The 22,955-nt window shown below is 41.4% G+C and overlaps 2 pseudogenes; both read right to left on the reverse strand.

Annotated features, from left to right (window-relative positions):
- Positions 1–949: 949 nt before the first annotated feature.
- LOC118719768 overlaps positions 950–22,955 on the reverse strand; it is a 42,987-nt pseudogene continuing 20,981 nt past the window's right edge.
- LOC118720001 lies at positions 6,094–7,074 on the reverse strand (annotated as a pseudogene).

Here is a 22,955-nt window from a genome sequence, read left to right on the forward strand (position 1 = left end):
ATCTGGAAAAAAATTTTTTTTTTAAACCAGAAAGAAAGAGTCATAAAATTGTAACCATTTTGCCCTAGCTGGTTTGGCTCTGCCGATAGAGCACCGGCCTGTGGACTGAAGGTCCAGGGATCAATTTAGGTCAAGAGCACATGCCCAGGTTGCTGGCTCAATCCCCAGGGGGGAGCATGTGGGAGGCAGCCAATCAATGATTCTCTTTCACCATTAATTTTCTCTCTCTCTCTCTTTCTCTCTCTCTCCCTCCTTTCAGTCTTCATTCCTCTCTGAAATCAATAAAAAAAGAATTTTTTTTAAATGGCAGTCATTTTTCCAGTTTATTCTGTCCTGTGCAATTAGACTTGTTCTGCTTGAGTCCAGGTGTTTTTCCCCTCAGTTCTCTTGACCTTGCCTGATATTGTGTCAATTGGTACCTAATCCAATTTTGCCTCAGTTTACTTTTTATATTTAAACTAGAGGCTTGGTGCACAAAATTGTGCACTGATGCCAAGGGGTTCCTTAGCACGGTCTGTGCCCTCTCACAGTCTGCCCCTGGATGGATCTCCATGGATCATCCATGGATCACCCCAAAGAGGGAGGCCCCGCCCATCCACCACAGCCGCTGGTCTGTGGTCTGGGCCACCATCTTGCGGTCAATGGTGGAGCATCTTCCTTGCCCCCTCCAACTGATGGAACACCCCGCCAGCCATTGGCCTGGGCCTCCCTCTGCAGGGCAATCATGGGGCGATGGCTGGGCCCCTGACCAATCGCATTGCACCCACCTCGGCTGGCCTGATGCCAGTGGGTGTCATAATGTGGTCCTCTGGAAGGTCGTCCAGAAGGACATCTGAAGGACGTTTAAGATCGTTCTGCTGTGCATTCTAATTAGCCTATTACTTTTTTTTTTTAGACTAGCTGTACCCCGCCACGGGTTACTCTTGTCTCAGTCTGGTTAAATGGAAAAGAAAGGAAAGAGAAAGCTCATGTTTCTAATATGTTTAATTTCACAATGCTTTTGGGTATACAATATTTTTTGTTGTTCCATTGTCTGTGCAGATATAGAGGTTTTCTGGTTTGCTGACTCTAGAACACACAACATATAATTGTACATGTGAGCAGCAATCCGTGTATAGATCTAAACCGCACAATTCTATCAGTTGGAATCATGGGAATGTGACGAATGAAGACATCTTCACCTTTGAAAGGTCCTGTCAAGGTTGTTGCTTCTAAGACATTACTCATTTTTTTTTACTGCAAGTTGCGTGCAATTGCAAAGCTTTGGCTGGTTGATATTTCGCAACATAATAATTGGCAATTTTAAATTGCAGTATGTGCGGTGGCATCCCTGGCAGGTCGAGTGAATTAAAAAATTCTGTTGCAAAAATTTTTTTTTTTTAAATTCTGTTGCATAATTAACAGCTTCATCTGCTTCCATAACAGTGTCGACGGACTTGTATGTGACTGCCTCGCTTTGAATGTTAGACTGAATAATATTGTTAAGTTCGAAAACATCTTTGTTCGTGGCCGCAAGAATAGCTCATTCACTCAGCCAATCGTGATCCTTATAATTGGTTTGAATATTGGGAAATACTTTTCAACCAATTCTTCTTTTGACATCACTAAATTGCAGAAGTTATGAGGCAATGAAATTCGTCCTGAGGTCAGATCAACCGGCACCTTTCCGTTCCCAATTTCCAGTAATTGATGTGAGAATATCTCAGCTGATCGAATCGTTTTGCAGCTGGACACGCATATTTGTAGTTAATTTTAACGTCTTTACGTGTCGCCACAAAGTAGAATATTTCAAGCAAGCATTTATTTTGTCCGCTGGTGTCAATCGAGGAATTACAGGTAATGTTTGCCTGAAATCTTCTGTAAGCAATATCAATGCGTTCTCGAATGGTCGGATGTTTCCACGGAAATCTTGCAATAATCGATCAAGAGCCTCGAGTGATTTTTTTGTGCACCATGGTGCATTCAGCCCAAACAATAAGTTTGCATTTCTGCAATACTTTTGCCTTGCTGGATGCTTTGGAAATGTTGCACGTGGGAGTGTCAATGAATTGCATGTTCAATGGCAATTTCAAAGCGGAATGCGCAGTTCTTCCATCTGGTAGCAATGTCGCAGCTATTCTGAAGGACACAAGAGCTAAGGCTATGTCATTTTGAGATTGAATTGCTGCCAGAATCATCTAATTAGGAACGTTTTATCAGTTCTTTCTGGTGCATCTAAGAAGAAGATTTCTCCAAACCCGTTATTGACAGTTTGCATTATTTGATCGTAAATGCCTTTTTGCTCAAGCGTTAGCTTAGGAATATTTGATTGCACATACAACAAAAGATCATCCGTGTTGTACTTTTGTTCACGACGCAATTCTACATCGAACAAAGCAGCAGCAGATCGATTCGGTGATGGCATTCCCAATTGATTGAGAACTTTGTTCGTGAAGCACAAATCTTCAATCATTATCAGCATTGAAATGGAATCATAAAATTGGGAATTTGGAAATCATAAATGGATTGTAAATCGGAAACATTGAAATGGAATCGTAAAATATTGAATATAGTGTGTGTTGCTTTTATGTCCAACAGATGGTGCTGTTTTCAAAAAAAGCATGTTTTTACTTGTCACAGGTGTGACATCTATATAATAGTAGGTATAAGGTATATAGAAACACGCGCATATTCGAATGTAATGTTGTGTCAAAATTTATTTATTTATTTATTTATTTATTTATTTTTTTTTTTTTCCCCCTGCAAAAAGCTTTATTGTTTCATTTGGTCCGATGCAGGGGACAGGGCTCCAGGATGGATAAGAGAATGGCTAGTAGTTTCGGGAATAGGCTCAGGCAAAAACCAGAGACACCAGGGAGATGCAGGGGGTTGGGGGGGCCGGGGGCCACCGAAAGGTTTCTGGGCACCAAAGGCTCCTAATCGTGTTTGAGGGTGAGTCTTTCAAAGAGATACTCGCCCAGCCCAGCCTGGGGGCTGGCTAGCCTGAGGATATTAGTTAAGTGGTTGCCCATCTTCTTGATCCGTCTCACCTCGTCATCCAGGAAGTGGTTCTCCAGGAAGTCGCAGACATGAGGGTCTGCGCGGGAAGAAGCCAGAGCATGCAGCTCCAAAAAGGCCTGGTTCAGGCTCTTCTCCAAGGCCAGGGTGGATTCCATGGCGTCCTGAGTTTTGGACCAGTCATCCTGGGCAGGTTTCTGCACGTCCTGGTAGAGAACGCGGCTGCCTCGCTGGTTTTGCAACTTTAATGCTCCATGCCCTCGTGCTTCTTCTCCACCAAGTCGAGGAAGAAGTGGCCCACACCCTCCAGAGCCTCATCGTCACGGTCGAAATAGTAGCCCAGACTGAGGTAGGAGGCCCGCAGGTGCAGGTTGACCAGGCGGTTGACTGAAGCCTCCACCTCGGTGGAATAATTCTGATGAATTTGGGGGCTCATGGTCCTTTAACAATGAGGTGTTAAGGTAGAAAAAAACCACACGAATAAAACTGGTGTGTCAGCTGGTCCCAGAGGTGGTGCTGAAGGTGGTGACTGGATGAGACGCAGGAGAGTGGCCAGAGGCTGGAAGAACAGGCGTCCCTGGGTCTGTTCTGTCCAAACACTGTTGAAGCAAGAGACAGATCCGAGACCTCCTAGTGTGCTGCTGCCTGTGTCAAAATTTCAAAGCAATCGGTGAAGAACTTTCGGAGATTTAAAATTTTGAACAAACGAACATTTACATTTTTATTTATATAGATTAGTGGGATTAGGTAGTTTAGGGTAATGGCTATGGGGAGAGAAGATGCTAGATAAAGTGGGAATGAGCCAGATGGGCAGGATGTGAGCAAGATAAGTGGAATGAACTGCTCTTCCCCCTGAACCTAAAAGGGGGAACTAAAAGCCAGGAGATGAGAGCATAAGGAGATTGGGCTGGTGTTTCTTTGAAAGAGCCAGTGGAAGACAAGTATAGGAAGCTTAAACTCCTAGAGCAGTGAGCTTCTGCAACAACCCTTTTTGGGACCACTCTCACATGCCTAGAGCTCTACTTTCACTACAATAAACTTCACTTGTCAACCTCTCTAGAAAATGAACCCAAGAGCTCACACTTGTGTCTCATTATATGGTTACTTTAGGTCTCTGAGTTTATAAGGCCTGCCATTCAGGCCTCCCTGACCTTGTGGGGTTTAGCATAAGGCTCCAATTTGCCCACAACACTATGTCAACATAAGCATTCAAACCTATGAAGAATTTTGTGAGTTTATTTGAGCCAAACTGTGGACCTTTGCTTGGAAGCAAAATATAAAGGAATTGAGATTATGATCAAGGAAGATGGCAGTTTTATACATTACAATTCATTGGAGACAGTTTAGGGACCTGGGGGGAGTAAAGCAAGAAAATCCCTGGGATTGGGTAAAAAGTATTATAAAATGATAGACATTTACATCTCTTATATAGGCGAGTACAGGATAGTTAACAGTCAACAATTAACAGGATAAAAATAACAATGAGAAGATCTGTAGTCTCTGCTCTGCTGCACTAATTGTGCCCTGAGGGGTCTGGAGAAACAGAAGTTACCTTGACATTCCAAAGGTATAAGGAAAAGACAATAGACAGGTTTAGTTCAGATAAATATAGACTTTTGTCCAGAAAGATTCTAGCCCAGGACATGACTACCTGCCATAAACTGCTTTTAGTTAAAAAGTTTTAATTTCAGATCATCCTTTGTGGTTATTTTAGGTCTATGAATTTGCAAAGCTTCCATGCAGGCCTTCCCTGAGCTTGGCAGGTTAACATGTGGCCCCTTTTCATTTACAACTATTTGCATGCTGTATACAAGTCATTTGTAGGGTAACATTTGTAGACTTAAAGCTTTACCACAACCACCCCTGGGAACGCTATTTCTTTCAAGAAAATCTGCACATTTGGCCCACATTGAACCAACTGCTGATCAACATGCATTACTTAGTGCCTGTTACCAGGGAGAGGAGGAGCCCTTGGTTCTTGTCTTCTTGAGGTAAAGATTTCAATCAAGAAAAAGTATAGGAAAGCAAACAAGAGTTTATTGACTGCAGCAAAAATATACGTAGGAGTGTGAAACAAGGAAGGCCTATAGAAGAAGCAATAGCAGAGCGTAGGCTGGGCTGCTTTGGAAGTTAGAGGATAGGGGATCTTGGAGACAGGTTTAGGGGGTGAGTTGAATGAGCTTCTACTGCTACTGCCCATTACTCCCCTCGGCAATTACAACAATCTTCAAATTTTCATGGGATCCCTTAGAGGTCAGGGAATACATGCTGGGGTTGGGAGTGGGGTGAAGAGAGAAGGAAAGGAATGGCATGGGCGTGCTCCTTGGAGGGAGAGCACACTGAGACCTTTAGTTTCAGGGGTTTTAAAGGTGGGGAGTTTTTGGTTGTTGTTGGATTTTATTTTTTTTGGAGGGGAGAGGGGAGGGGGTTGGGGACAGATTATTATAATATTATTCAGCTTTATGCAGATGTACCAAATGGAGATTTATTCTTTTTTTTTTTAAAGACATATTTATTCAGGTCATGATGAGACTATTACATTTAGCAATCAACAGCATGGGTGCAAAAAAAAAAAAAAAAAAAAAAAAAAAAAAAAAAAAAACTACATTAAAGCCCTTGGTTGAAATGCTTTACACTTTCCACAGAACAGAAACTAAAATAGCCAAGACTGGTTAGAGTGTCGGCTTGGGGACTGAAGGGTCTGAGGACTGAAAGGTCCCGGGTTCAATTCCGGTCAAGGGCATGTACCTTGGTTGTGGGCATATCCCCAGTAGGGGGTGTGCAAGAGGCAGCTGATTGATGACTCTCTCTCATCGATGTTTCTAACTCTCTCTCTCTCTCCCTTCCTCTCTGTACAAAATCAATAAAAATACTTAATAAAAAAAATTTAAAAAAAAAGAAACTAAAATAACCTGTCATACAATTAGTCACAAATACAGTCCTCAAGGTTTTTTTGGCCATTCACATGCGTATTGTCTAACACATGTCTTCTTTGTGGCAGCTAGGCCCTGCCACCACTGTGCTTGGCTGAGTTCACAAATCTGTTGTAACCTGTAGCTTCCCTGTCACTTGTCTGGCTCTCCTCCCCTGCTAAGCTTTGTTTCCTGGCAATAATTAAAACCTGCTGCCACTGCCATAGCTACTGCTGCTGCTGGAACCACCATAGCCACCTTGGTTTCGTGGTTTTGCAAAGTATTGCCCTCCACCATCATAAGGGCCAGAGCTTCTGCCTCCAAAGTTTCCTCCTTTCATAGGCCCAAAATTTGAAGATTGATTGTTGTAATTGCCAAAATCATTGTAGCTTCCACCACCTCCAAAATTGCTTCCATCATTACCAAATTCATTATAGTCATCCCCACTGTCACCATATGCACCTCCACCACAGCTGCCACCAAAGCCACCTCGACCACTGAAGTTTCCTCCGCGACCAAAGTTGTCATTTCCACCAAAACCATCTCCACCACCACCTCCGAAGTTTCCAGAACCACTCCGACCTCTTTTGCTGGACGAATCACTAGCTTATATAGGGCTTTCCTTATTTCACAGTAGTGGCCACTCACAGCACGGTATTTCTGAATGACAATCTTGTCCACAGAGTCATGGTCATCAAAGGTTACAAAAGCAAAGCCCCTCTTTTTGCCACTGCCTCGGTCAGTCATGACTTCAATCACTTCTATTTTCCCATACTGTTCAAAATAATCTCTGAGGTGATGGTCTTCAGTGTCTTCTTTAATACCACCGACAAAAATCTTTTTCAGTTAGGTGGGCAACAGGTCTTTAGAATCTTCTCTTGAGACAGCCCTCTTTGGTTCCACAACTCTCCCGTCCACCTTGTGTGGCCTTGCGTTCATGGTGCATCCACCTCCTCCACAGTGGCATAGGTGACAAACCCAAAGCCTCTGGAGCGCTTGGTGTTTGGATCTGTCATCACCACACAGTCCGTGGGCGTCCCCATTGCTCAAAATGGCTCCTCAGACTCTCATCTGTTGTTTCAAAGCTCAAACCTCCAATAAAGAGTTTCCACAGCTGCTCCGGCTCTTTGGGAGACTCAGACTTAGACATGATGAACAACAGGGGAAATTCCAATGATGCTTACTCCACGGCGTTCACCAGCAGAAAGCAAGATTTATTCTCTTAATGTGTCTGTCCTAGGGTGTGATTGGCAAATGATACTTAACTAGATTTGTTATCTACCTCCCAGAGTCCAGTGATTTAAGCTATTTATATCTGATTGCTGAGGAGAATTGCAAACCATTTACCCTTTAGTGTCTTTGGTGTAGAGAAGATAGGATTTGTTAGGCCTATAAGGCAATACAATCCTTATGGGCCATTTGTAAGCTTCCTTCCACAGAACAAGAGACCAGAAAAAAGCTTGCTGGACACCAGGACTTAGACCACACAAGGAGTGAAAACTGACCTGAAGGTATCTGGTTGCACATCTGCATTCCAAGGAGCACACCAGCTCAGCCCCCAAACCCACTGACAAGTTTCCTGCCAGTGACTGCTTATAAAGATGAAACTACAGCTGCTGGGGGCTGCCGTCAAAACCCAATATCCCCTTGGCTCCATGCTGTGCAGCCCTTCCCTTTGGATATTCCGTTCCCTACCCCCTTTCCTTAAATAGATTCAATTTTACTTCAATCACAGCCCGAGTTAGCTATTTAGCCTACCTGCGTGCACCGTCCACCATGCTCACCTTTCAAGATTTACTAGGTGACTGCAAACTGCTCTTTAACTATCTGTCTTAGTTTCCCTGTTCCACTTATCCTAGAATTTTCCTAGCTTCTCACTATTCTGTAACAGTGCCTACTGTGTTCCCAATCCTATACAAGAGAAACCTTCATTGAGAAAGAAAAATGTAAAGCATGGTCCCCTCCTTTTGATGACAACATGCTTTAAGTACAGGAGCAAGACTATAGTATTCTTATTTTCCTAATCAGAGGTTGGGATTTGCGGTCTGAGAAGAACATGTGCTCCTATGGAGACATTTGAACAACATTGAAATCTGTACCGTAATTTTTAAAAAATCAGGTTTTGATTATAATAGGAAATACAGACACATGAAGAAAGAGCATATACTACAGTCATGAGCTGCACAAAACTTCACTCTCAAGGATGGACTGCGTATCCAATCATGGTCCCATGAGATTATAATAATGGAGTTGAAAAATTCCTATCATCTAGTTATATCGTAGTGCAACACATTACACAAATACCATTGTGTTACAATTACGTACAGTAACATGTTGTACAGCTTTGTAGCCTAGGAGCTGTAAGAGAATGGAATGTGTCACCCCAAAATATCTGTTTGAAATAAGAATTATTTTAGGCTTGTTAATTTTAAGAAACAGCAGACTTGGGAGAAGCTCTAAAAATTAAGTAGAAGTTACCCTTTGTAAGAGATGTTTACATTTGTAAAAAAAATAGCTATCCATTTGTAAAGCCGTCTTCCTCCTTGCCTTAAGAAGAGCTTGATGACCTAATCTCCAGAAACTCTTATCAATGCAGAAGACAAGGGACTTAAATCTGCGTAACTACCCTGTTTCCCCGAAAATAAGACAGTCTTATATTAATTTTTGCTCCCAAAGATGCCCTAGGTCTTATTTTCAGGGGACGTCTTATTTTTCCATGAAGAAGAATACGGTACACATTTATTGTTAAATGAAAATAAAGGAAATTTATTGCCTGTATACAGTACGGCAGTACGGTAGTTGTCAACACAAAACAGACAACCTGTGAATCCTACAGTATCAATAATTTACTCATTTATTCAATGACGATCATGTCATCATCTTCTGGAACATCATCATAACAATCCAACTCCTGAATTTCCTGGTGAATTTCTTGTGATTCCATTTTTTTCAGAATCAGTGGACCAAATCTCTCATGCTTAGCAATAGCACTGTCTTTAAATGAATACTTCTTGTCAAGGTAACCTGTTCGCAGTGCATTTGCAATGCAACTGTCAGTAATTTTCTCCCATGAATTCTTCACCCAAGTCACAACTTCTTGCAGTTTAGGTTTCACAAAGTTTCCACGCTGATTTCTCTCCATTCTATTTTCAATGTAGTCATTAATTTTCATGTGCAAATTGTTTTTGAATGGCTTGTTTATTGCAATAACAAGAGTCTGGAGATTGGCCGTCATTCCTGCGGGAATCATTATCTAATCTATTTTTCTTTTGTGAAGAAATGTATTCATGTCTTTACCGCAGTGAGTGCTGTCTGCATCCCAGACTAGCAGACCTCTTTGGCTCCCTTGCATAACAAGCAGCAGCATTAAATCGACCCACTTCCTTATAACTGCTTGTGTGGCCCAGGCTTTTTCAGTTTCAAGAATAAAAATGCCCAAAACATGTTCAATCTTTTCCTTCTTGCCCTTAAAAATGATTAAAGGTGGGATTTTAGTGCCATCCAGATGAATGGCCAAAATACAGGAAACACGTGTACTTTTGTAAGCAGTGGAAGGAATGTACACTAAGGAGGCACCCCGCTGTTCAATTGTTGTTTGAGATGATTGGCCCATAAACACTGCAGTTCCATCCATAGCAATCATGTTGGAAAGATTGTATTTAGAGAAGTCAGCATCATCAATAAAGGACTTGAATGCAAGTGCTCGCTTAATAACTTGAGTATCTTCCAACCTAAACAATGTTGTAGATCTTCTTAAAGACAGTTCACTTCACTGAAGGAAATTATCCAGCCAGTGTTGTGATGCTTTGAAGTCTTAGGGGGCTATGCCAAACTGTGGTGCCATTGCAAGGGCAAATTCTTGAATCTGAGCCCTATTCACAACCAAAGCCTTTGCTCTCCTGTCAACAACCCATTCACAGATCAGGTCTTCCAGCTAGGAAAATAGTGGTTGCCGACCTGATCCACACTTGAGCTTTTTTGCATTTTCCTTGTCCACTTGTTCAATGAGGTTACCATACTCTGCTCGCCATTTTCAAACCAGTCGGATACTCAACATCTTCTCTTTGCAGAAAGCAGTAAGATTTTGGCCCCAAGAGTCTTCCACGATTCCTTTCTTGTACTCCACGGAGTAGCTTTTTCTTTTTGGGCTCATTTCTAGGGGTAAAAAAAAGGAATTGGGGTATCAAGGTGGGGGGAGGGGGATCACTTAAAATGACACAGGGGGGATCAGAGGGGGGAATCAAAATGGCACAGGAGAATCAGAGGGGGGATTACCATTTTAGTAACCCCTTTTGATCCTCCTGTGTCATTTTAAGTGATCCCCTTCCCCCCACCCCTGTGCCACTGAACACCTTCACCAGACATCCCCCCTATCTCTTTATCAGATATTTACCCCCTGGGTCCTGCCTCGGGACTGTCACTGGGCTTGCTGGGGCCTGGATCTGGGCTGGAGCAGGGTCTGCCACTGACTGAGAACCTTCAGTCATCATGAGGGTGGCCGCGAGCATCAGGTAGTGTCACCAGAGACAGACCAGCACTCACCACCTTCGCCTCATCCCGTCAGCTCTAATCCTCTTGTTCTACACGCATCTGCAAAAGTCTCCTCCTCTCTCCCTCCCGTCGCTCACTGCTCACTCCAACCTCCACTCTGCCTCCACACAGCAGTGACTTCAGGACTCAGCATAACGTCACTGGTTGCTAGATGCCAGTCGGGGCGGCCCTAGTGACCAGTTTATGGTAAATTAATTTTCATTCTGAGACAGAGCCTGGGGGGGGGGCTTATTTTCGGGAGGGATGCCTTATATTTCACTCAGAAGGAAACCTGTAAGTAGGTCTTATTTTCGGAGGATGTTTTATTTTCGGGGAAACACGATACCTTAACCTTGTTTACTATAATTTCCCATAACTGACTACTTGATACCCTTCCCCCCAACTTCTTTTTAGCTGGAAATAGTTTTTATGGTGATAGTATTTAATGTCATTTCTTAGTGTTACTCAGTTTTCTTGGGCCTCTCTCATTATACTGGAGATATACATGTTATTAAATATTTGTTCTCTAAATCTGTCCTTTAGTGCTAAGAGTCAAGAACAGAGAGAGAGAGGAAAAGTTATTTTCCTCCCTTAGTGTCTATGTGTGTAGTAGGCTATATACCATCTAGATTTGTGTAAATGCGCTCTATGATGTTCACAACAACAACATTGCCTAAAGATGCACTTCTCAGAATAGATCCATATTAAGAGGCACATATGCAACTGTTCATTAGTATCTAAGGAGTGGGACAGACAGAGTGCTACACCAGGTATAACTGAACAGAAAAAGAGTTTGTCTGCCAAACACCGAACTCTGAGAGCTGAAGCAGAGGAATTGGTCACTTTATGGCAGGACACCACACAAGCAGTACCGGGAAGCTGTCACTTAAAAGCCCAAACTCTCCAATGGCTTTAATGGCAAAAACCTTGAGTAATCATAAGCAAGGGAATCAGGGTCCTGGGCTGTGTCGATTGGGCACTTATTGTGTAAGCTTCTGCAACTTTATCAGATTTATTGAGTTCTTGGCAATATACATACTCTCAGGGTCTTTGTGACTGTGGCCATTCCTGCTTACAGAATTCTGCAAGACATCTTGGGATTGTGAGTCAGTGATGTTATCTTTTTTAAAAAAAATTTTTCATTGATTTTTTACAGAGAGGAAGAGGGAGAGAGAGTTTAGAGACATTGAGGAGATGAGAGGGAAACATCAATCAGCTGCCTCCTGCACACCCCCTACTGGGGATATGCCTGCAATCAAGGTACATGCCCTTGACCGGAATTGAACCTGGAACCCTTGAGTCTGCAGGCCTACGCTCTATCCACTGAGCCAAACTGGTTAGGGCTAGTAATGTTATCTTAAACCCAGGAACAAAGCTAGACATTTTGTGCTTTATAGGCTACATTCTTCTATTATCTTAAGCAAAGTATGCTTTATATACTTCCCTGAAACTTGCTTTACAGGCAATTTTCCAGGCCTCAGGACATGACTATATTTGAATACAATTATGAGTCTCCAGAGAGCTAATGTAATAATTTTAACTAAAAGCTAAATTCTATTATAGTATACCTATTCTGTTATGATTTGTCTCTTAGTAACAAATTAATTTATAGAAAAATTATTTTTTTGAAAAATACTTGAGATATTAAAAATATTAAAATGCACAGGGAATGACCACTCTGGGCAAGCCCTAGATGCACCATATAGATAAGACCATAGCTGAATGCTACCCTTTTTATTGTTGACTGTTAATTAGCCTGTACTCACCTATATAAGAGATGTAAATGTCTATCATTTAACTTTTTATTCAATCCCAGAGAATTCCCCCATTTTGCTTTTCTGCACCTCCCTAATTTGTCACCATTGAATTTCACATTGTGATGTATAAAATAAGGTAAAAACCTTCCATCTTCTGGAGCGTTATTTCAATCTATTGAGATATTGTATCCCAGCAATTGTCAGCTGTTTGACTTAAATAAACTCCACAAATTCCTCACAGGTTTCAATTTTTTATTTTATTTTATTGATAATGATGATGATGATGATGAGAGAGAGAGACTTGTACCATGTATTTATGCATTCAGTGGTTGCTTCTTGAATGTGCCCTGACCAGGAATTGAAACTATAACCTTGGTGTATGGGAGGATGTTCTAAACAACTGAGCTACCTGGCCAAGGACTGAATTGTTTTTATGTTGACCCTTCTATGAAACCGACAGCTATTTAGTCAGTGGCTTAAGATTCCAGGTTCTATAAAGAGAGAGCCAGGAGAATTTTCTACATAAAATAGTGAATTTATTCATGATAAGGTAAATAAAAGTGAAACTGGACAACCAATAGATCTGGGCTGCCTGTCACTATTGAGCCAATTAAGCAGAGACATGGTTGAATTATATATGAGCATTTGTTCCAATAATGCCAGCAGTATGGGAGGGCAGCAGGTCATCCACAAAAAATCTGCTCTGTCCTCCCTTTCCTCATAAGCCAGCTGCATATATGGAGTACAAAGACAAAGATTACATGGGGAAGTAAGCAAAATGAATAGGAATGGTGTAATGGTTACAGATTACAAGGGATGCAGGCTGGGGTTTTGCAAAGTGCTGGGGTTTTGCAAAGGGCTGAGAGTTTGCAAAAGGCTGGAGCCTTTGGTTTCCACAAGGTTGTTCATCTTTCCATGATAATGGAAAGCAGCTCCCAGATGAGATTGGGCTGCATTTCTAGGTGAGCTCCCAGGTCCCTTGTAAAACTCCCAGCCAGGTTAAAATGTACCTTCTTTTATCAGAACAAAATAATCATGATTAACAGAATATGATTACTATTTCTTATAATTATAGTGAATCCCCAATATTCTATTCCTGCCACTAACAAAAGTTTCACATGAAGAACTTGCGAAGATGTATAGGTTGGTTCTACTACAGTGTACACATTATAAAATAATATTGGTATATTATTTTATACTAAAATTTTAGAACTAGAAAAATCACTACTAAGCTTCTCATTTGACAGCAGAGAAACTGAAGCCCATGTTACCTGAGATCTCACAGTTAGTAAATGGAAAAATAAGTAGAATCCTGGCTTTAAAAAAAAAAATACACAGTCCAGCTGTTTTCTTTATTATACTGTTACCGATTGGGGTTCCCAGCTGGGGCCTTGGTACTTCTTGTTTTTTTTTTTTTTTTTTTTTTTTTAATATATTTTATTGATTTTCCACAGAGAGGAAAGGAGAGAGACAGAGAGCCAGAAACGTCGATGAGAGAGAAACATCGACCAGCTGCCTCCCGCACACCCCCCACCGGGGACGTGCCCGCAACCAATGTACATGCCCCTGACCGGAATCGAACCTGGGACCCCTCAGTCCGCAGACCGACGCTCTACCACTGAGCCAAACCAGTCCTGGCTGGTACTTCTTGTTGATGCAGAAAGGATTTTAAGGTAAATGAAAAATGAAAGTAAAGCCAAGAGGGATCTATTAAAGATACACTCCAAGTGAGGAGCAGGTCAGTCCAGGGAGATAATGGCCTCAAACTCCTGGGTTATATGTTTTAAATGAGGAATTTTCTTGGTGGAGACTTTCATTTGCATTCAGGGATGATTGAAAGAAAAAATGTTATATGACAATATTTCTTTTGCACATGCCCTTCCCCATAATGCATACAGAAAAACCTAAGGGATGGTGGTCAAAATCAAAATGCAAATTCTATTATAATTAGTCCAGGGCCCTAGTAAGGTTACGTTGAGGTCATGTCGTTTTCCTCTGAGCTTGCTCCAAGAACTAGTTGATTCCAAACTTGCCTTCTGGTCTGAAGGCAATGCTGGTCTGACCCCTGTCAGAACCCCATGTTAGGCCCAATCCCAGACACTTTTGCCTAAAAATCAACTGAATAAAAAATCTGATGATTGCCGAGGCCGGTTTGGCTCAGTGGTAGAGCGTCGGCCTGCGGACTGGAGGGTCCCAGGTTCGATTCCGGTCAAGGGCATGTACCTTGGTTGCAGGCACATCCCCGGTAGGGGGTGTGCAGGAGGCAGCTGGTCGATGTTTCTCTCTCATCAACGTTTCTAGCTTTCTATCTCTCTCCCTTTCTCTCTGTAAAAAAATCAATAAAAAAAAAATCTGATGAACAGAATAAACTGGTGAATATAATAGAATCAGGGGCATAGAAAGGGAGTGGACTGACAATTCTCGGTGGGTGGGTGGGTGGGTGGGGGGTAAAGGGGTGTGCGGGTGAGGGAAGAGACGGGACAAAAATCGTACACCTATGGATGAGGACAATGGGGGGTGTTAAGGGCAGAGGGTGGGGTGGTAACTGGGCAGAGGGGAGCTATAGGAAGGGGAAATAGGAACAATTGTAATAATTTTAACAATAAATATTTATTTAAAAGAAGATGACTAAAAGCCAAGGATGAGAGAGATAAAAGCCAAGCAAAAAGACAAGATTTTATTTTATTTTTTAACTGTATGAGAACTTTGTTGAGTAAACTACAGATGTAGAAAAAGTAATTCAAGAAGAAGTGGGCTTAGCAAACAAGTTCAAGATGTTAAGGAAGGGCCCTTGGAACTTGGGACTGAGGCAGCTAATGGAAAAGTGTCTAGGGAAGTGTAAAGGGAAGGACAACAGAAAGGCATGTGAGTGCTCTCTGGAGGGAGAGTGCCAAGATAAAGTTTTTATAACATATTATAGTTGATTACTCATTAAGCCCTTAAAGAGTACCAGATTGATGTAAGAGATATGAAAAATGGGGCTCAGGGTATACATAAGTTTTCCTTCAAATATAATTTTTTAATTTTATTATTATTTTAAAAATATATTTTGTTGATTTTTTACCAAGAGGAAGGGAGAGGGATGGAAAGTTAGCAACATTGATGAGAGAGAAACATTGATTAGCTGTCTTCTGCACACCTCCTACTGGGCATGTGCCTGCAACCAAGGTTCATGCCCTTGACCAGAATCGAACCTGGGACCTTTCAGTCCACAGGCCAATGCTCTATCCACTGAGCCATACGGGTTTCGGCCAAGTGTGATTTTTTAAAATTCAAGTTATTGGGATGACATTGGTTAATAAGATATTTCAAATGTCTATTTCTATGATACATGATCTTTATATTGCATTGTGTGCCCACCAGCCAAAGTCAAGTTATCTTCCATTACCATATATTTCACCCCCTTTATCCTTTAATACTTCCCCATCCCATTTCCCTCTGATAACCACAGTATTGCTGTCCATATTTAAAAGTTTCAGTTTTATATACCACATATGAATGTTATCTGATGGTTCTTAGTTTTTTTCTGACTGCTTTATTTTGCTTAGCATGATATTCTCAAGGTCCATTCATGTTGCAAATGGTAGTATTTTTAGGAGCAGAAGTAGAATATTGGGACTAGCTACAAATATAAGAAATATAAATCATGCTCTGTTAACTGTGACTGTTCTGTTCTGATTAGAAAAAGCATATTCTAACCTGGCTGAGAGTTGTATGTCTTGGTGATAGGGGAAACTTAGGATCAGATAGATAGAGAACCTGAATTAATATGAAAATAATTGTATTATTTTGAAATCCTAGAATATATATACTTCTGTGAACAGAGGATTAAGTTTCTTATATGGGAATAGAAGGTTAAATCATTCTTTTTTAAGTTTCATTTCTCAGGTTGGTGCACTTGCATACTCCCTTTGATCCCAAGCAAAGTGATTGAGGAGGTGATTCAACTGTTGACAATATACAATGTACCCAGCAAGCAAACAGAACCATTAAACATGGTCAGGCCAATCCCACCAAGAGTCAAGGCATCATCTAATCTCCAGATAACCAAGAACAATGGCTGAATTCTGAATTCTGAGGACCTCCAGGGCTCTGCTCCCAGCCTCACCCTGGACCATTGCCCTATATAATCCTGTCTCCAGCACCTTGCTATAAGACAGGTTTTGGAGACTTGTTAGATCCCTGTCTTCTTGGTTGGCTGGCCTTCTCGATAAATGCCTTATATGATTCAACCCTGTCTTCATTATTGGATATTGTGACAAGCAGCCTGAGCCCACCCTAGTGGTTTCCCAGTAACATTGGGACATGGTTGTTAACACTGAAATGGAGTCCATCCTCCTTTTCTAAGAACTGCCTACATTATGGAAAGATATACAACCTCCTGGCCAAACAATCTAATCCTGGAAACGCCCACCTTTTGCAAACCCCATCCCCTATTGCCTGTAATCTGGTCTTGGAGGTGCCCCATAGTACCTGCTCTCTGTGCCCCCAACCCCGGTCCGCATTGCCTATAACCTGTCACCATTATACCTTGCCTAATTTCTCATGTTTGTAATTCCTACTCTCCCACCTAATCTTTGCCTCCTACCCAATATAAGCAGCTGGCTTATGGGGAAGGGCGGAGCAGAATTTTATGGGTGATCTGTTGATCTCCCATTCTGCTGGCATTATTGGAATAAACACTCATATAGGATTCAACCCTGTCTCTGCTTAATTGGCTCAAGTAGTGACAGGCAGCACAGACCGCTTGGTTGTCTGGTTATACTATTTCATCTTTTCTTATGGCTAAGTAGTAATTCATTATGTATATGAACCACATCTTGAAGAAAAAAAAAAGATTCATTTATTTGTTTGGTTTTGTTTTGTTAATCCTCACCCAAGGATATTTTTCAATTGATATTTAGAGATAGTGGAAGGGAGGAGAGACAGAGAGCTGATTAGAGACACATTGGTTGTTTCTTACACGCACCCTGGCCAGGGCCAGGGATTGACCTTGCAACTGAAGTAGGTGCCCTTGACTGAAATTGAACCCCAGACCCTTCAGTCCTCAGGCTAACATTCTATTCACTGAGCCTAACCAGCTAGGTCATTCACATCTTCTTTAACCAATCCTCAGTGCAAGAACATTTGGTTGTTTCCATGTCGTGGCCACCTTGTATAATGCTGCAATGAACATAAGGAAATAAATGTTTTCATATATTTGAGGTAGATACCCAAAAGAAGGGTTTCTGGGTCATATTGCAACTCTATACTTATAATTTTTTGAGGAACCTGAAGATTGCTTTCCATAGTGGCTGTACCAGTTACAATCCCAGTTATGTAGGAGGGTTCCTTTCTTCAAAACCTCTCCAACACTTATTACTTCTCTTGTTGATAATAGCTATTCTTACAGGCGTGAGGTGGTATCTCATTGTAGTTTTTTTGTTTGTTTTTATCAATCCTCACCCAAATGTTTTTTCCATCAAATTTTTAGACAGAATGGGAGGGGGAGAGACAGGTAGAGAGAAACATCGATGAGACACATTGACTGGTGGATCAAGCCTGCAACTGAGGTACATGCACGTGACTGGTATTAAACCTTTAGTCAGAAGGCTGAAGCTCAAACCACTGAGCAAAATGGTTTGAGCTCATTATAGTTTTTATTTGCATTTCGAGAATAGTGAAGTTGAGCATCATTTAATATATTGGTTGGCTATTTGTATGTCTTCTTGGGAGAAGTGTCTGTTCAGGTCCTCTGCTCATGTTTTAATTGGATTTTTTGTTTGGTGTTGAGCTGTATGAGTTCTTTATATATTTTGGATATTAACCCCTGTCAAAGCTGTTCAACCATTTGGTTGGTTGCAATTTTTCCTTTGTTTGCAGTTTCTTTTGCTGTGAATAGCTTTTTAGTTTGATAGAGTCCCACTCATCTATTTTTGCCTTTACTTCCCTTGTCTTTAGGATCAATCTTCTCTAAGACCAGGTTCATAAGTTTGGTACCCATATTTTCTTCTACGTAATTTATTGTTTCAGGTCTTATATTTAGGTCTTTAATCTATTTTGAGTTAATTTTTCCATATGGGAACAATTTAATCTAGTTTCATTCTTTTACAAGTGGCTCTCCAATGCATTCAATACCACTTATTTTTAATTTTTGTTACTTACTCCCCAGGTGAGGATATTTTTTCATTGATTTTTTTTTTTTAAGGGAGTTTGAAAGGGAGGGAATGAGGGTGATAGAGAAACGTCAATGTGAGAGAGACATACATCAATTGGTTGTCTTGTGTAATAGTCACAACTGATGCCAAGGATCAAACATGCAACCCAGATATGTGCCTTCATCAGAAATCAAAACCATGACCCTATAGTGTGTTGACATTCTAACCACTGAGAAACACCAGTGAGGACATAGCACCATTTTTTGAAAAGGCTTTTTTCCCCTTTGGCTCCTATGTAAAAAATTATTTGACCATATTGCTGTGGGTTTATTAATGGGCTCTCAATTCTGTTCCATTGGTCTTTGGGTCTGTTTTGCTGCCAATGCCATGCTGGTTTTTTTGTTTGTTTGTTTTTAATTGATTATGGTATCACACAAATGTCCTCATCCCCCCATTCCAACCTCAAACCCCTCCCCATGTATGCCCCACGGCCCTGTTGTCCGTGACTACTGGTTAGGCTTATATGCATGTATACAAGTACTTTGGTTGCTCTTTCCCCCTTCTTCCCACCATCCCCTATCATCCCTTTGAGGTTTGACAGTCTGATCGATGCTTCCCTGTCTCTGGGTCTGTTTTTGTTCATCAGTTTATGTTGCTCATTATTTCCCCTAGACGTGTGAGATCATGTGCTACAAGATATACACTTGTAAGAACCGAGAATGAGACCAGCCATAATAGTTATGCTGAGAGGCAAAGGAATCAGTCTGTAGTGAGTTTCTTTCTGGGACAACAGTTGTTTTGAGCCCCAATTTCTATGTCAAACAATTCCTTATGTGTAGATGTCAGCAATGATATTTCAGTTCTAGATGATAGACAAATGGTGGAGATGCAGGTCCGACCGTCTCTGGTTTGGTCCTGGGCATCCTTCAGTGATGCACAGCTGCTGATTGCTAGTATGGCAAGGCGTCTTCAGTGTCTTCCTTCTCTGGACTGTTTCTTTGCTGTCTTCATGGATGGAGCAGTCCTTTCAATCCCTCTCTGTTGCAGGAATCCACATGGTCCTGGAGTTGTTTTCTGAAAATATACAAACATATTCTCGACCAAAAGGTAATAAAGGAATATTTTTTATAAATTTTACTTGGGATAGCTTTTCATTTTTTGCCCAAATGATTTTCCTCTGACTTGTTTGGACACCATCTGTGTTTTTCATGGGTGTCTTGCTGTTAATATTACAACTGAAAATTATCTAAAGTACAAAGTTTCTAGATGTAATTTACTTATAGAATCTTTTTCCTTACATGATATTCTACTATCACCCCCCCCCTTTTTATTTAAATATTAGGAGGCTTTTGGAAATTTTATAATGTAGTCTTGATAGTTTTTACATTTTAATTTTTTGCTCTAAAATATGACTGCTTTAGGTTCATTATGTTACACAATTTTACCATGAGATGAATTGCCAGTCAAAATTTTTGTTAATACTTTAGGAGCAGCTTTTTGTACATTAAAATCAATTTTTCTAGGATATTCACTTATTTCAATTAGCCAATTTAAATTACTCTGAAAACTTGACTACTATTCTACTGTCAAACTCAACACTCTACCAACATTCTAATTTTACCTTGTATATATTAGTGGTAAGGATTATTTGCCTTCTTGAGTAGGCCCTGAGCATTCCTGGAACTAGGCTAGATTTAGATATCAAAAACCCGCTTCCACTCACCCTGGGTACAAGACATCTCAAACAAGTCTTATTGCAGTGAGAGGACAGCTGCTGTTGGCCAATTCTCTGTTACCTGGGTCTCAATTTGACCTGTGCATGGGAAGCAAAGCAGCCATGGGGGCAGGAGACCTCCCTCAGAAGGGATGAAGGTTCAGGCCGCTGCATAGTTTTGGGGGGGCGGTTAAGGGCCTGTGCCCCACCTTTGTTGACCCCCAAGTTCTCTCCTGATGGCCCCTCTGCAACTGTACCTGTCTTAGATTGTTCCTTCCCTGGGAATCTTACCCGTCTCTGGCTAACCAGCCATCTTCTGGTGCCAAGCAGGGTGATGTGAGGTTCATTTCTGTGTGCCCCCATGGCCTCCACGCTCAGCATCTGCCTTGGGATCCCCTTGCCTTCTGGGGAGGCCGTGACACTGATCTCATTTCTTTCTTTCTTTCTTTTTTTTTTTTTTCTTTTTTTTTAACATATTTTATTGATTTTTCTTACAGAGAGGAAAGGAGAGAGATGGAGAGCTAGAAACATTGATGACAGAGAAACATCGACCAGCTGCCTCTTGCACACTCCCTACCGGGGATGTGCCCGCAACCAAAGTACATGCCCTTGACTGGAATCGAACCTGGGACCTTTCAGTCCGCAGACCGATGCTCTACCGCTAGGCCAAACTGGTTTCGACTGATCTCATTTCTTGGGGAACCCAGGTTTCTTCTCCAATGATGGCCCAGCTCACCCCACTGCGAAACATATCCATGGTACCAGCCACCATGATGCTTTAATCTGGGTATGAACTGAAAACTCAGGCAACAGCTGTGGGCAACTGGACTATGAGTGGAGGGTCCCTTTTGGCCAAAAGGGTCAGAGTGGCCAATGTAGCCTGTTCAGGTGCCTTTCCAGGGGGCCCTCTACACCTTGGAAGGGATGAAATTCTTTCATGTCATTTTTAAATTACTGCCAGGCCTTCAAAGAACTGGTTTGTAAGTTTGTTTGGGATAATTGTACATTATGCTGTTGTAATTCTAAAATATCAAGAGATGTGTTACCTTTGTCTCCAAGCATCAGAGATGATTTTTTTATTGATTCCCAAGGGTGAGATGTATTATTATATGTCATGGGGGTAACTCAAATCTGGAGAAAATTATGACAATGTAGAATAGTATCATGTAAGGATATTCTTTGCTCTAGGCCATGGCACTTCCACTTTAAATTGGTTGTGAATTTCTTTAGTTACATTTTCTGCACCACTCCCAGGAGCAAGTAATGATAATGCCTTCCTTTGGTGTCCACACAAGCCAGAAACCTTTCTTTAATTTTATACACAAAGGAGCAGTGGTTTGATTTTGCATTATAAAGAAGGGAAGCTGGGTGGTGACCCCTGTGTATACTTCTTTGCCCCACCCATGGTCCTCTGGATAACCAAGGTGTTTGGTATCATTGGTGACTACATTAGGCGGGGGTATCAGCCCATGTAAGGGTTCCCACCAATGAAGGTTTAGGGTCATTAAGTCCAAAATACTTCCCCATTAGCCCCAGGTAATATTACCATACAGCTGATGACTGCTAGCATGGCAGGAAAGATGTTCTCAGGTGTTCTTGGGGTTCCGGTTACCTCACCCTTCCTTTTTTAAAATTTATTATTATTATTATTATATTATTATTATTATTTTACATGTGTCCTTATACCCCTCTTACCCCCTACCCTCCATTCATTCCCCACCCCTCCCTGTTATATGTCCATTGATTAGGCTCATATGTATGCACTTGAATCCTGGTCACCCCTAACTGCCCTTCCCTGCAGGCCTGGTCTTGCTTGCTTTGTGGTGGCATCCATTTCTATTGGGATTTACTTATCTTCTATAATTGAAACTTTGTAGCCTTAAGCAGAGCCCTGGGCCAGCCAGGGTGTGTGGAAAACTTGGCTTCCTCCATTGCTGGGGAAATCCAAGCCTCTCTCCTGGTTGCTCAGTGTCTGTTGACATCTTGCATGGGGTTATTTTGCATACCCACTCCTGATTGGATGGTGGGCGTGGCTTGTGGGTGTAGTGGAGTGATGGTTAATTTGCATATTACTCTTTTGTTTGATAGGATACTCTCCCACCAAAGCAGATTAGGAACCCTTCATTATTTTTTTTTCTGTTTTTTTTTTTAATTAAGGTATTATATATGTACATTGCCCTCCCTCACCCCACTCCCATACATGCCCTCACCCCCCAGTGTTTTGCATCCATTGGTTATGCTTATATGCATGCATACAAGTCCTTTGGTTGATCTATTATCTCCCCCACCCCTTTTTGTCATTTTGTTGCCCAAATACTATCTCTATATGCTATAAATGGTAATTAATTATCCTAAACACCCCAATGTAAAAATGTAGGAGTCTCCCCATTTTACTCTTTACCCAATTTCAGAGATTTCTCTGATTTGCTTTCTCCCAAATCTACTACCACTTGATTTCAGTTAACCCTCCTTATGCCTACTGCATTGATAGTAATGTATAAACTACACTGAAGAACTGCCATTCTCTGGAGCATTTTCTCAATCTGTTGAGATTTGCTTCCTGTCAACAGTCATTAGTTTAGCTCAAATAAACTCATAAAAAATTCTCTACAGGACTGGACATTTCGTATGTGGATACTGCATGCAGTAATACATTGTGAACAATTTTTGTAATCCCATTTGCTTTTACTCTGTTCCCTTCAATAAATTCTTCTAATCAGGACTTTGCATATCTAACCTTTACATATGTAAAGGACTTCTCACACTTTCACAGCTTTCTCTCTTTTCTCATTAACTCTTAATAAAGAACGTATGGGCATATATCCATAATTAATGAATACAGACAATGGTGTTGTGAAGGCCTAGGTGGGCTGGGGCTGGGAGGAGGGAGGTTGGGGGTGGGGGGAGA

The sequence above is a fragment of the Pipistrellus kuhlii genome, unplaced genomic scaffold (assembly GCF_014108245.1).
Source record: "Pipistrellus kuhlii isolate mPipKuh1 unplaced genomic scaffold, mPipKuh1.p scaffold_m20_p_16, whole genome shotgun sequence".
In the NCBI taxonomy this organism is placed as follows: domain Eukaryota; kingdom Metazoa; phylum Chordata; class Mammalia; order Chiroptera; family Vespertilionidae; genus Pipistrellus; species Pipistrellus kuhlii.